The following is a 14,657-nucleotide window of genomic DNA, read 5'->3' on the forward strand; positions in this document are numbered from 1 at the left end:
GTACTGGTGGCACCTTAGAGACTAACCAATTTATTTGAGCATGAGCTTTCGCGAGAGCTCATGCTCAAATAAATTGGTTAGTCTCTAAGGTGCCACCAGTACTCCTTTTCTTTTTGCGAATACAGACTAACACGGCTGTTCCTCTGAAACCTATCCCAGAGTAGTTTTCTTCCCCAATGTAATTTTTGCCCAGACGGACTCTGTCTTATCCATTCCATCGCTTCTTATTTCTTTACATTCTACCTCATCATTGATATACAATGCTACTCCACCGCCTTTACCTTTATTTCAGTCTTTTCTAAACAGCACATACCCTTCAATACCTGTAGTCCAGTCATAACTACTATTCCACCATGTTCTATTATCCCTATAATATCTGGTTTCACTTCCTGCACCAGTAGCTCTAGTTCCTCCATTTTGTTACCTAGGCTCCTTGCATTGGTGTGTGAACATCTTAATTTTTGCTGTTTGGCCTCGCTCACATTCTGTACCCTATTAGGCATTGACATTCTACAGCCATTATAACCTATTAGACTGGTATCCACACCACCCTTCCTCCTTATATACATTCTCCTACCCCCGGCTGTATCCTTTGTTACTTTGTTTTCTTCCCTCTCAATGCTAAAATCCGGCGTGGAGATTACCTGGACATCTCCCAGCCATCTCCCCCACATTCCTAGTTTAAAGCTCTCTTAATCAGTTGTGCCAGCCTCCATCCTAGAAGTCTATTTCTGACCTCTGCCTATGAATGCCTCCCAGTGGCCATACATCCCAAAGCCCTCCTCATAGTACCACTGCCTAAGTCATCTGTTGATAGTCATAATCTTGTCACACCTTTGTTGCCCTTCTCTAGGAACAGGCAGAATCCCACTAAAGATTACCTGAGCCTCGATTTCCTTAAGCGTCTTCCCCATCCTAGCATAGTCTCCCTTAATACTTTGCAGCGAGAATCTAGCTGTATCATTTGTTCCCACATGAAGGATAATTAGGGGATTCTAGTTTCTCAGTGAGGGGAACCATAACTTTGAATGACCTGAGTGTTTTGCATTTGAGTTCTGTATAGTAACATTACATTAAGCTAAGGTTTCTGCACTGTATGTGAAAAGAAACATTAGATGATGCATAAACTGGTCTATCATTCAGTGGCTTGTGGGAGTCATGCATGCAGGGATTTTGTTCTTCACCTGGGAAGAGGAGGGTTATGTTAATCATCTCTTCATATTTCAGGCCAGAGAGTGATGTGAGAGTTTCCATCAAATCTCTGGGGAAGTTTGGGGCTCTTCTCCAGTCTGAAGAATGGGGGCGAGTGGGGGAAGTGTGAATGCCCTGACTCTAGCCTCCCTTTGCTCTATGCCCTTGATTAATCCAGGTTTGTATGCTTTTCAAGTTTCCTTTTCTATCTTTCCTTGGCATCCCATTCCTGCCCATGTGTCTGTGCAGAAAAGACTCCTAAGCAGCTTGTGTCTTTTTCAACTGGAAGGTGTGGGAAGAACACTTCAGTATAAAATTCCTGTGCCTGATCTCATTCTTACTGACCCTATGAGGCACAAACTGCTGAGTCTGGAGGAAGTAAAGAGGCTACTGTTAGTTGAGTAGAAATGCCTGCAATGTGGGCAAGGGTGGGGTAGGAAAGGGTATGGGATGGGGGGAAACCAAGGCATGTATCTAACGTTTTTGGGGTTTTTTTTGCAATATTAAATAGGTCACGAGCTAGCATATTACAAGCACAACCTTTAGCCTGTGATTTGGCTAGGTTGACTATAGCATTTGAGATTTTTTAACGATTTTGTAAAAAAAAATTTATGGCTACATTAATTGCAGTTAGAGGATAAGATAGTACGCTTAAGGGCTTGAGTGGTTTGGCCTTTGACCCAAGAATTGTATGTCCTTTTAGAATTTAAATTAAGCGTATTTAGTATGGAATTGGAGCTTTTAAAATTTTTTTTAATGTTACTTAACATGCTATGGTTTTGTTTTTTGGCTTTTTAAAAAATATTTTGTGACTGCATTTTGAAATTGCGGGTCCTATATGTGTGTGCCCACATTCCCTGAAGCTAAATACCCAGTTATAGTCCAGATCAGGTGAGATGCAGGGAGGGAGCCAAAGACAGCTTCCGGGCTGTGGTAGTTGGATTAAGACCTTGGAGCCTGGATGTTTTTTTGGAGGTGAGCTATAACCACGATAGGTCCCAGGTGGTCCAGTCTGGGGGTAAGCCAAGTGTGTGGGGGTTTTTTTTGTGTTTTGGTTTTTTTTTACCCATTTGCTGCTGTCTCTTGTAGGGAGTTGCACATGCTGGCCAGTTTTGAAACAGGTATTTTGTGTAACATGTACCCAGGGCGGGTCCCAGGAGGCTGCATCAGGTATGTTTGTCAGAAGGATTAACATGGGGGGCCACGTTTGTTACCTAAAAGGATACAATATAAACAAAATGAATTTGACTTCGTTTGCCACCCCAAATAAGGTTAGTTATATGCGGTACTGAGGAGTAGTTTAGCCGCCCTCAATAAGGTTAATGCACTCGTGCTGAGAGGTTTTTACCGCCTCAAATAAGGGAAAGGTTGTATTAAGTCCGGACATAAAAGAATTAAGGTTATTGTACATGAGATGCATCTAGATACGGGGAATGAATGTGTGTGTATGAATGAATAAAGTGCGGTATGAGCCGCTCACCAGGTCTAAGATTTAAGCTGACTCCAGCCGCATCAGGGATACCCCATGTGGGAGTTCTGAAAGCAAGGGGGGTCAGCCGAATCTTGTGGCCCAGCGGGTAGGAATTTTTCCTTATTCATGAGCCGCTGACCAGGTTCGGACATAAGCCACTAGTCAGTGAAATCTGTGACCCAGTGGACCCTTTCCTTGGGATGCGAGAGAGAGTGAGAATTTCTCTAGCTCATGAGCCACTGACCTAGCAGACAGGGTGCCCTCCCTGGAGTGTGTGGAAATCTTCCTTAGTTTATGAGCAGACAGGGCACTCCCCTGTGAGATTGGAAAATGGGAGGGGGACAGTCTAAGAATTCCCCCGCACTACTAAAGGGCACCCCTGCGTACTACATGTATGTGCATTATGGTCCTAGGACCTGCAGGTATTTAGAAAATTGGAATTGCTACACGCGTGATCATCCATCTAAACAATTCCCACTAGAAGGTACCTTCGATCTAGATAAACTTACATACCTCAGAGGAACCCTTATATCACCAAAAGCTTCTGATACACAGTGGGAGCAATTTGTCTATTGGTGGGAGGAAGCTACAAAGAGATTCCATGAGTCTCGAGTGCGGAGTCTGAAGGACTCCCAGGAAAAATTAAAAACTCAAGTACAGGATTTGAAAATTAAATGCAAAGCATCCGGATGCCTCCCTGCCCAAACCACTTTATTAACTCCCTTGGCTTCTTTATATCCCCAATTAGTTAAGGCTGAAAGTGAAGAGGGAAAGAAATGGGTTAATTTAAAAATTCAGCTTGGCCTAGAGATAAAGAGAAAGCTGGTCTGCATTCAAGGTCAAGAATCAATACAGTCTGCCTTGCTCTGCATGCCAAGCACCAAAAAAAACCCAGCTGGCTGTGAAAAATATAGACAGAGGCAAACAAAGGCAACACAAGTTATAGCACTGAGATTACAATTTGCAAAGGTTGGCTGCCCAGTGAGACCAAACAGTCTGCCTTTGCAACCCTGGAGCTGATGTGGTTTGGGGATACTGAAGAAGCCACAGGCAGCCGGCTTGGACTGGAATAGTGAGCAAAGGTCTCTGAAAGGGACACCCCAAGAGACTCCAGGGGAAAAAACAAAACAAAACCCCAAGAGCAGAAGCAAGTTGGAGATTTTTTTGCAGTGTACCTCTGGACAACCGGTGCACAGGATAACCTCCCGTCCACCTCTCTTTCTCTCCTCCTGGCCAGCCCGGGCAGTGTGTTTGTGAGTATGAAGGGGAAAAAAAAGGGTGCTGGTGGGTCTACCCCCAGTCATAGCAGGACCGGGCAATAAGAGGAGCTGCAGAAACGGGAAGAGATGTGTACCTGATAGCTAGAGAAAACTGAACAGTTAAAATGCCAATTGGCCGTGCATTCTGTCCAAGTGACAAGCCTTACGGGGGAGGACTCGGGTAGCCTTGTAAGTGAGAATGTTTAAGGGCAGGACCAGGGGTTAGTTGAGGGGGGTTAGTTGAGAAGCCCACTCTCCTTGCTAAATTAATAGTGGAACAAAGCCTGTGTCCATGGAAAGGAATGGTTCAACAAGAAAAAAAAAAAAAAAGGATTGGGCCCAGGCAAGCAGGCAGGCAACAGATAGAAAAATTGGGAAACGGGTTGGAAACCTTGAAAGCATAGTATCAGAGGGGTAGCCATGTTAGTCTGGATCTGTAAAAGCGGCAAAGAATCCTATGGCACCTTATAGACTAACAGACATATTGGAGCATAAGCTTTCGTGGGTGAATACCCACTTCGTCGGATGCATGTAGTGGAAATTTCCAATATTGCTTGCATATTTATACCTGCCTCTGGAAATTTCCACTACATGCAGCCGATGAAGTGGGTATTCACCCACGAAAGCTTACGCTCCAATACGTCTGTTAGTCTATAAGGTGCCACAGGACTCTTTGCCTCTTGAAAGCATAGTGGCAGAAGTAAAGGACGCAGTAAATGCAAATGTGGGAAATTCAGATCCCTAAAATAATACTTGGAATGGTAAAATCTGAGTTGATGAAGGTGTTATGGAAGGAATTAAGCAGTGAAACTTTGTAGAAATGTGAAAAGAGAAAAGGTGTTATGAAAAGAAAATTCCTGGTTTCTTTGCAGCCATTCTGAAGGAGAAATGGGCCCTTTTCCAAAGGAATGTCTGTAAATAATCCAGGCAAAGAGGTTATTTAAGTAGAATCATTTGACTATGAAGAAGTTAGTTGAATTTGCTAAAAGAACACTCCTGGTGTGTACAATTTTTGTTTTATAAGTCTGAGATGAATTGGTGTTGTTTTAAAGTTGTAAAACCGAGAAATACTTTTGCCAGATACAGGAAACTAGTGTTGTTTAATTTTGGTATTTAGCATTTAATCCTTAAAGTAACTTAATGCTTTACAAGATGTGAAATGTTTTTAAATAAAGACCAAAGTTGTGGCTGCAGCAGGGCAGTCAAAGCCAGGAGAATGGGAAAATATTTTAAATCTGTTTTTGGTAACAAAACAGCAGATAAGAGTTTGTAGTAAAAAAGAAAAAGACCATGCCCCACACTAAGCCTTAAGGTGGCTCTGTGTAATCAAATGGTCACTTTGCCAAAGGGGAGCCACAATACGTTGTGTTTTCCTTTTCAAATCACTGTGTGTTTTGAAAGCAGGAGTTAAAAGTTAATTGTGTCCTTCGGAGACCAAGTCTCTAAGTGGCTGATAATTTTGAATCCAAAAGCAAACCGAAAGCATCTGTGTTAATGCAAATCACCTAAATGATAAAGATAGAAGTCATTGAAATATTACCTGCCTATAGAACAAACACAGGAAAATATGGGGGTAATTCCTCTGTTTTACCTGCAATCAGCAAGAGTATTTGTATAAGAAAGAAATATTTTAAACAATGACTGATCGCCCCAGAAGGGGTGGAAATACGTTTTTGTCTTTCAAGAAAATTAGAAAAAGCTTATTGTTGTATCAACCAAGCGAGGTACTAACAAGCTTCAACAGGACTTTATTTTCAAAGTGGAAACCTCTTTACCAAGCTGCTTCTGCACCCTCTGTAGCTCTCTCCCAGCCTCTCAACTCCTCCCCCCTCCTTCCTGTTTCCTGTCCTTTCAGACTCCCAACAGCCAGTGCTCCCAATTCTAATATTTACAAGCAACATCTAAACACCACATTCCCTCCTCTCTTAAGAAACTCTCCCAATTAAAATAAACATTATTGTTCTAACCACAGGAACAAATATGAAACAAGTCACTACACTGCTGGCAGAAATATTACACTGAAAACACTGTGGATACTACATAACAGTCTCTAGTCCAGACAGGTGGTTGTCTGGGTCTGACAGGCCGTCTCTCAAGCCCCAGTTCCAGTGCAATGTCTTGTTGTGTTGGTACTACGGTGAAGTCATCCAATGCAGACTGGGTGTTGGCATAATCTCCTCTTGGTGCATAGGCAGGTGCAAGATAAGAAGCATTTCATACCCGCCCATCAGAAAGTCGATAGATGTAAGGTCCCTTCTCTATGATTTTAAGAGGAGCTGTGAATTTATGGTCCCCTTTGCATAAAATTCCAGGTTTTCATATTCTAACAAAGGAACCACACTCAAACTTTGGTTCCTTAGCACACCGCCGCTTGTCTGTGAAAGCCTTAGACTTTGCTTGTTTCTGTTCAACTGTTTTTCTCACATCATCCTCGTTTGGGGCATCAGGTCATGCCTTTAACAATCCAGCAATGTTCAGTTTAGTATTCATCTGTTTCCCATGCAGTAACTCTGCGGGTGATCTTTGCATTTTGGCATGTCGTGTAGCCCGGTATTCTTGCAAGAAATCAGTAGTGAAGGGTATTCACAATCACCCTTCCAGTTTAGCCATTTGCAAACTCTCTTTCAAACTTCTGTTAAACCATTCCATTTCCCCATTGGCTTGAGGGTAATATAGGGATGACCTTCTGTGTAAAATGTTCCTCTGTGCTAGAAAAGTTTCAAACTCCAGGGAAGTAAATTGACTACCATTATCTGAAACCAGTTCTCTGGGGTTAACTTCCTTGCTAAAAACTGAAGACAGGAACTTAATTACTGTAGCAGAAGAGATTTGTGATGTAAATGCTATCTCAGGCCATTTACTGAAATAGTCTATTCAAGTGATGGCATAACGGCAGTCAATTGGAGCAGTATCAAAGGGTCCTACAATGTCAATTGTCACTTTTTCCCATGCAGATTCAGGAAGAGGAACAGGCTGTAATGGAGGGGTACATGTCACTGCTGTTTTATCATGCATTTGGCAAGTGACACAGGATTTTATGAGTGCTTCAGTTTGAGAGTCCATCCCTGGCCACCAATACAGATCCCGTAGTCGTCGTTTGGTTCGGACAATTCCTTGATGAGTACCGTGTGCCAGGTGTATGAGTTTTGACTGTAATTCTTCTGGCACAAGGAGCCGGTGTGTACCTCGTAGCACACAGCCATCAAACAAAGAAAGTTAATCCTGAAATCTAAATAAGGCAGCAAAACTGGGTCAAGGTTTTAGGATGACTGGGCCATCTCTTTGTCAGAAATTCCCATAGTTTTTGTTGAATTGGACACGCTGAACAAGCATCTTGAAATTGTTCTCTTGTAACTGCAGTGAGAGTGCTTGTAATAAGCTCAACCACTACATCCTCATCCTCCGGTGGACCGTCTGGTGAAGGCAAAGGCAGGCGAGAAAGGCAATCAGCGACCGCATTTTGGTTTCCAGGCGTATATTGCAGTTCATAATTGAAAGAGAGTAATCTTGCAGATCATCGAGCAATACGGTATCCTGCTCTTCCCAGTCCTTCGTGGTGAGCCACGTCGTCAAAGGGCTGTGGTCTGTGCGCAACTTGAACGCGCGGCCGCACAGGTAAGTTCTCCATTTTTCAGTAGCCCAGACACAAGCAAGTGCTTCTTCTTCGACTGTAGAATATTTTCTCTCAGCATTACTTAGTGTCCTTGAAGCAAATGCAACAGTCCTCTCTGTGTTTTCCTTATGCAGTTGTGTAAGAACAGCCCCAAGTCCATAATCAGAAGCATCAGTAGTTACAATTGTAGTGCAGTGCAGGAGTGAATAGTGCAAGTACTGGACCATGTACAATCAAGTCTTTCACCATTTAGAAACTAGCTTGTGCATCCGTTGTCCACACTGAAGTTGAACTTCTCCATAGTAATTCCTGTAACAGTTCAATGACAGAAGCATAATTGGGAATGAATTTTGCAAACCAGGAGGAAAGAGCCAAGAAGGAACGTAAGGTTTGCAAATCTGTTGGAGGCAATTTGAAATTGCCAGGATATGAACTGTTTCAGGTTTTAGTCCAGCCTGTGAAATTGTATGCCCTAGAAAGGAGAGCTGTTTGTTTAAATTTGGACCTATTGAACTGGAGGCCAGCTGTGCTGATGCAGTTTAGTACAGACTGCAGGTTATTGTAATGCTCCTCAGAAGTATTTCCAAACACGATAATATCATCCAGATAACATCGAACTCCATGTTGATTCTTCAGAATCAATGACATCATTTTTGAAAGGCACTTGGGGCAGATGCGAGACCATATGGAACACATTCAAAACAAAATAGTCCCTCGTGTGTAATAAATGCTGAGAAGTCTCTGCTATCTTCATGCAACATAACCTGGTGGTATGCGCTCTGCAAATCAAGAGTAGAAAACATCTTTGCTCCACGGAGTTCTGCAAATACCTCTTCTATGTGAGGAAGAAGATGACTGTCAATCACAATAGCTTTATTTGGCTCCCTTAAGTCCACACAAAGGCGAATGCCTCCACCCTTCTTCTGCATCACTACTATAGGTGAAACCCATTCCGAGGAGTCGATCTCTTCAATAATGTCCTTTTGAACAAGTTTTTAAAGTTTCTCTGAAACAGCTTCCCTGACTGAAAATGGTAGGCACCATAACTTCTGTCATACAGGCATCACATTATTCCGCATTTTAATTTTATGCAGAAACCCTTAAGCACAGCCGAGTTTCTCCTCAACCTGATGTTGGGTCCCAGATGAAACTGGTGTGTGTACTGCAAGAGTGCTATGCTGAGGAAGATCAATTTGTCCATTAACTACCCTGAGATTTAAAGCAGTCAATAAATCTCTGCCAAGGATAGGAGTGCCTTTGTGGACAATGTAGAACTCTGCAGTTACACAGCGATCACCAAAAGTAACTATTACTGGCAGGCAGCCATGTACTGGAATATGGTTTTTCAAATAGCACATCAAGTGAAGTTTGGATTCTGTAAGAGGCACATCTTTAAAGTAATGCAGCTAGATGGAATCAGGTAGTATAGATACTGCTGAGCCAGTGTCCAACATTAGCTGAATAGAGTGTGATTTGCCTGAGGGTATGGCGGAAATGTTTACAGTGCACTTTATCTGTTCTGGAATATGTGCAGTAATGATTTTGTCCACGCTCAGCACAGTAACATCTGGTATTGTAACTGCATGCACCTGTTGATTGAACTGGCTACTGCGACATACTTTAGCAAAATGTCCAATCTTTTTGCAATGATTGCACTGAGCTACTTTTGCCGGACATCCTGTGTAGCTTGCAAGGTGTTGTGAGGATCCACAACGAAAGCATGCTTTTACTGTATTTTGAATTTGCTGATTTGGTGGTTTTTCATTAGTTTTCCTCTTGCAACTGTGTGTCTGCAGTGGTAGTGAACTTTTCTACAAAGGAGTCACAGCCTGGACTGTGCCTCCTGTATCCATGCTCGTTATTTTGGCTTCAGGTGTAGCTGACTCAATCTGAGTAGCAATGGTTATTGCTTTTTCTAGTATAAGCTGTGGTTCTAGAAGTAAGTGTTCTCTTACATGAAGCATGATTGTTTTCTCAATGAGCTGGTCTCTAATCATCTCATCTGCCATATTCCCAGAGTCACAAATTACAATCAGACTCCTCAGAGAAGCAATATACTGCATTATAGTTTCCTCTGGTTTCTGCTCACGCTGGCGAAATCTGTAGCGATTAGCTACTACATTCACTTTTGGCACAAAAAAATTCTTTAATGCAGTGAGTTCAGTCTCATATTTATCATCTGCAAGGGGAGAAGTGTAAAAATATATGCTGCCCTTCTGCTCCAAGGCATGGATTAGCAGAGCATGCTTTCTTACTTCAGAAATCTCTGTAGCACTGATTGCAAGCAGATAAGTCTCAAACATATGGATCCAGGTAGTAAAAGCAATTGGAGGCTCACCTGGGCTTTGCAGAAAGGGTGCAGGTGGGTTGAGAGGCAGAACATCCCTCCTCGTCGCCAGAATGTTGTAACAACCAGGCGAGGTACTAACAAGCTTCAACAGGACTTTATTTTCAAAGTGGAAACCTCTTTACCAAGCTGTTTCTGCACCCTCTGTAGCTCTCTCCCAGCCTCTCAGCTCCTCCCCCTCCTTCCTGTTTCCTGTCCTTTCAGACTCCCAACAGCCAGTGCTCCCAATTCTGATAATTACAAGCAACATCTAAACACCACACTAATGCCAGCTAAAGAGCAATCCAATATACCATGCATTTACTGGCACAATAGACATTGTGTTCTGTGTTCTATGTCCTTGTGGTGTTTTGTCTTGTGACTAGAATTGTTGTGTTTTAATTTTCCACAGGACAGCCTAGTTCAAAACCAATGGAAGGATTAGAACTAAATGCAGATACTTGTTTTATCCAGCTTGAAATACAAAGTGTTTTGGATACTATCAGGAAATACTAAGGTTTTAATATACGTGACAGAGGCTGTGCCAAAAGCTGAGAAATGTTCTTGGAGTTCTACTGGGTGCACTTCACATCCATCGGGATGGATGGATCCTGATGGATCCAAAACTGGCCATTGTGCCCAAGCAGAGGGCTCCTCCCTGCTAGGTAAGTGTCCATGAGCAAAGGCGGGGATGATTGCTGCAGTTAAACGAGACTGGTTTGCACCAGATTTTTCCCCTGTGGCCCAGCACTACTGCCAACAATGTGAGATCTGCCAGCAGCATAATGTTGGTAAAACTGTTAAAGTTAGGCAGGCAGCACTACCCCCTCCCTGGGGACCTTTTGTAAATATTCAGATTGATTTTATTCAAATGTTTAAATGTTGTAATTATGAGTATGAGTTCGTTTTAGTTGATGTATTTTCAAATTGGGTTGAGGCCTTCCCTTACAGAAAGGCAGATGCCAAGACTGTTGTGAAACTTTTGCTTAAGGATTTTGTACCGCGATTTGGCATACCTGTGAGTATTAACAGTGATTGTGGAACTCATCTGACTGGACAGATTGTAAAGGAGTTATGTGCAGCTTTGCAGATCCAACACAATCTCTACTGTCCCCACCACCCGCAGTCTGCTGGGACAGTGGAACGCCAAAATGGGATTTTGAAAAATAAACTGGCCAAGATCTGTGCTGAGATGAACTTAAAGTGGCCAGATGCCCTCCTATTAGCATTGATGAGTATGAGGGCAACTCCCAATCGAAAGACTGGACTCAGCCCTCATGAGATTCTGACAGGACGCCTGATGCGGATTCCAGCGGCACCTCCGCTGACCATTCATTTAATGGATGATACAATGCTTAATTACTGCCAGGCACTAATGAAATGTGTCAGGTCTTTTTATACACAGGTGAAAGAAGTACTACCCAAGGATCCTGAGCAACCCTGCCACTCGTTGGAACCAGGAGACTGGGTCTACATAAAGATCCATCAGCGAAAGACCACCCTGACCCCGTGCTGGAAAGGCCCTTACCAAGTCCTGTTAACTACCAACACCGCTGTGAAGTGCCAAGGACTGCCTGCCTGCCTGCCTGCCTGCCTGGACCCATGTTTCTCACGGCAAGAAGGCCCCTCCACCTCAAGATGACCCTCCGACTGCTGATCAGCCTGTCCCTCCTTCTGGTACTTCTTTTCCTCCTCCTAAATAGCAGGAGAAAAGGACAAGGTGAAGTGCTGGTAACCTCTCCCTTATCCACTAACAGAACCACCATACATTCACCATCTGCTGGAGGAACCCAGCTATTACAGGGTGACGTGCTGGTAACCTCTCCCTGTATGATGCTGAACCACGACTGTTCCAGGAAAGAAGAAGGTACGTTCGTTCCACTGAAACTGCCAAAGTCCAGGGATTCTTAACTACAAAAGACATTAAAAATTGGCCCTGGTGGAAGAGACGGAATATCGTAACCTGGCAGGGAGAAACTTGTGGGAACCGCGCTTGGGACTGTGGTATTGAGTGGTGGTTTGGGTTTATTCCAGGGTCTGGGCTTTGTGCCTACGGACAAGTACCATCAGCATGCGCTGCCCTCCCTAATTGGCTTCCCGATGACGAACCCCAAAGATGCCTTGCTGCCACGAACATTACTCCCACCATCCCCTCCACCTTTGCTACCCCCCCGCCCCCTGTAATTTACCCAATTACAGACAATACTGTATATTCTAATGAAACCCATTGGCCAAGGCCTTCACATCTTAGTGATTTATTGAAATTTTGATCAGAAAGATTTTTTTTTTAAGGTTCAGAATGGTTCGTATGAGCGAACAATTGAGTGGAAAACAAATAGGTCGGTGGAAATAGAGAGAGATGATATCACTACAGATGAGCCCCAAGAATCAGAAATTGAGATTAATGGGTTCTATAGCGAGGTAGATATGATGGCCGTTCCTGGAGTCTGCAGTATGTTAGATGAATGAGACCCTTATTGTTATTTGGTCACCCAATTAGTGAATAATCAAACGAATACCCAAAGAATCTGTTCTGCCACCAGAACTTTTACCTGTACTGAAATCATTGCAGTAGCTAATAATTTAATCTGTACCATATTGCAATATACCTATGCTATTAATTCTAATGCCTCTTGGAAGTATATGAAAGAGTTTAGCCGACAGATGTGGTATGGTACTTCACCAAAGAGAAATGTGTTAGGATATCGATGGACTGTGGGACTGTAAAATTCACACTGCCCTTATCCAGTTTTCAGGTCACCTCTACATATCCAGATTGCTCAAAAGGGGCTGCCATTAGGTTAGCACAGCAAAGGGCCTGGGTTTCCTCTAGAAAGAAGAGGGACTTGGCTGGACACCTATGGGATGGTGCCAATAGTGAAGCAGCAATTTGGAATATTTATAAAGGCCAACAACATGAAGAGAAATTAGGACCGTTGGAAAAAGCCACAGGTCTTATTACTAGAGCACAGTTGACCCAGGTACAGGCTGGGGTTGGTGAATTACATGTTATATTTGCCCTTAGGTCAAGGACCCGGAAGCTGTCGATAGGGATGGTATTGAATATCACTGAGACTGGGAAGGAATGGCAGTGGAACTGGCATGTTCAGAAATTTAGAATTTTCTGAATGACCAGCTGATGGCCATTCGGAGTGATTTTGAGCATCAGGCTTGGCCCACTGCCCTTACAGATACTTCAGGAGTATCACCTGATCTGTGGCCATGGAGACATAGTTGGAGATTTTCTGGGTGGAGGTGCAGATGTTCGCAGTGCTGCTTGCAAGCATACGGACCGGTTGGAGGGGTTTGGGCTCCCACATACTGAATCCTGCTTGGTCCGTGGGGAGGATGCATGTGGGATTGGATAATTCACCGTGATTTTTGGGAAATTAAATACTTGGTATACCTAATCGATTTAAAGTCAGTGCTCCTGGAATAACACCCGACATGTGGATAGCGATAGGGAGTCAATGGACACTCTGGCTGTTAGAACCCCCACAGCTTCAGTGGTTACAAAAGCTGAAGCTAGGAGAAGTTGTCACTATTCATGACAACGTTTGTTGGGAGGATATGGGACAAGGAACTACCCTGACAGAACACCTGCTTTTCCAAGCTAATGACAGCTGTGTGCATGTTAAGGCCATCACTTTACAAGACATACATTTTAATTTCACCACTGCTGCAGGCAATTATTTTACAATCAGCCCTTAGGTTTCAGATACCCTTTAATTGGACTGCCTTAGTACCTGACCGGTTCCAAAATTTGCTTTCACTCCTACCAGGGGTTCAGAAAATCTCTGAATTACAAGGGCAAATTCATATGCTCCAAAATATATATCAAGTTGAAAAGTATGCTTTTCATACAGCCTATAGAGTGTCTATTTTATGTACTAACTATTTTTTGTGACTAAGGTTGTGCGACAACCCCATTATATTATTACTATGGGAACGTTATTGCTTTTATTGTTGTTGTTTAGTTTCGGATTATGTTGTTGTAAAGGATGTAATAATCATAACACCTTCCATGTTCATACTAACCATGCATTGTCGTTGGATCCAATCAAAGCACATAAGGCTAAATCATTTAATTTGGAACCTGACATACAAGGTTTGATGAATATAGAGATTTAAGCATAATAGTTGTGCTAGAAGCACGAAATGGGGGAGTGTGGAAGTGAGGATAAAGGGAATTTGGATGCAGGCCTCTTAGCCTGACTCCTGCTCTTTCAGAGAAAACTAACTCTAACCGTCTTAACACGAGACTTAAAGCAAGGCCTGGGCGAGTGGGAAGCTAGTGGGAAAGAACTGTAAGAGATGTTGTTTGACATTGTGTAAGATAAGAATGAAATGTAGACTACAGCAGAAATTGCTGAGAAAAATAAGATATTAGGAAGGAATATGTATAAACAAAATGCGGCTGTTGATCATTACTGTATGTAACAAAAGGTATAAATGCTTGCCCTCATTGTTTATCTTTTGAGAGACCTGCCTAGACAGGGTGAATGCCTGTCAGTGTGCACTCTCTCCTCCTTGCAATTGCGAGAGAATAAAAACTGTCTCTGACTGCTGCAACCAACCTAAGAGTGAAGGCTGCGTTTCTTCCACAAATGCACCTCTTCAGTTAAAAGGAATATCTATGCAACAACTTCAAAAATATTTAATACAGGTCTGTTTGTGCTAAAGAATTGAGAAAAATAAGAACAAAAGCATAGCTTGTATTATAAAAGACTTGGTCCCTATTAACAAACTAAGTTATTCTGTGTATTAAATTTGGGTTACTGAAAAAAAGAGAATTAT

The 14,657-nt window shown here is 42.8% G+C and overlaps 1 long non-coding RNA gene across 2 annotated transcripts; it reads left to right on the plus strand.

The window, feature by feature from the left end:
• Window positions 1-3,325: 3,325 nt before the first annotated feature.
• Window positions 3,326-14,436, plus strand: LOC125638861 (uncharacterized). Of its 2 annotated transcripts, XR_012668837.1 has the most exons (3): window positions 3,326-3,915; window positions 7,282-7,536; window positions 10,273-14,436. It is a non-coding gene; the product is annotated as an uncharacterized LOC125638861 (long non-coding RNA). The 2 variants fall into 2 exon arrangements; XR_012668838.1 differs by lacking the exon at window positions 7,282-7,536.
• Window positions 14,437-14,657: the final 221 nt, after the last annotated feature.

Source organism: Caretta caretta, chromosome 6 (genome assembly GCF_965140235.1).
Source record: "Caretta caretta isolate rCarCar2 chromosome 6, rCarCar1.hap1, whole genome shotgun sequence".
Classification (NCBI taxonomy): domain Eukaryota; kingdom Metazoa; phylum Chordata; order Testudines; family Cheloniidae; genus Caretta; species Caretta caretta.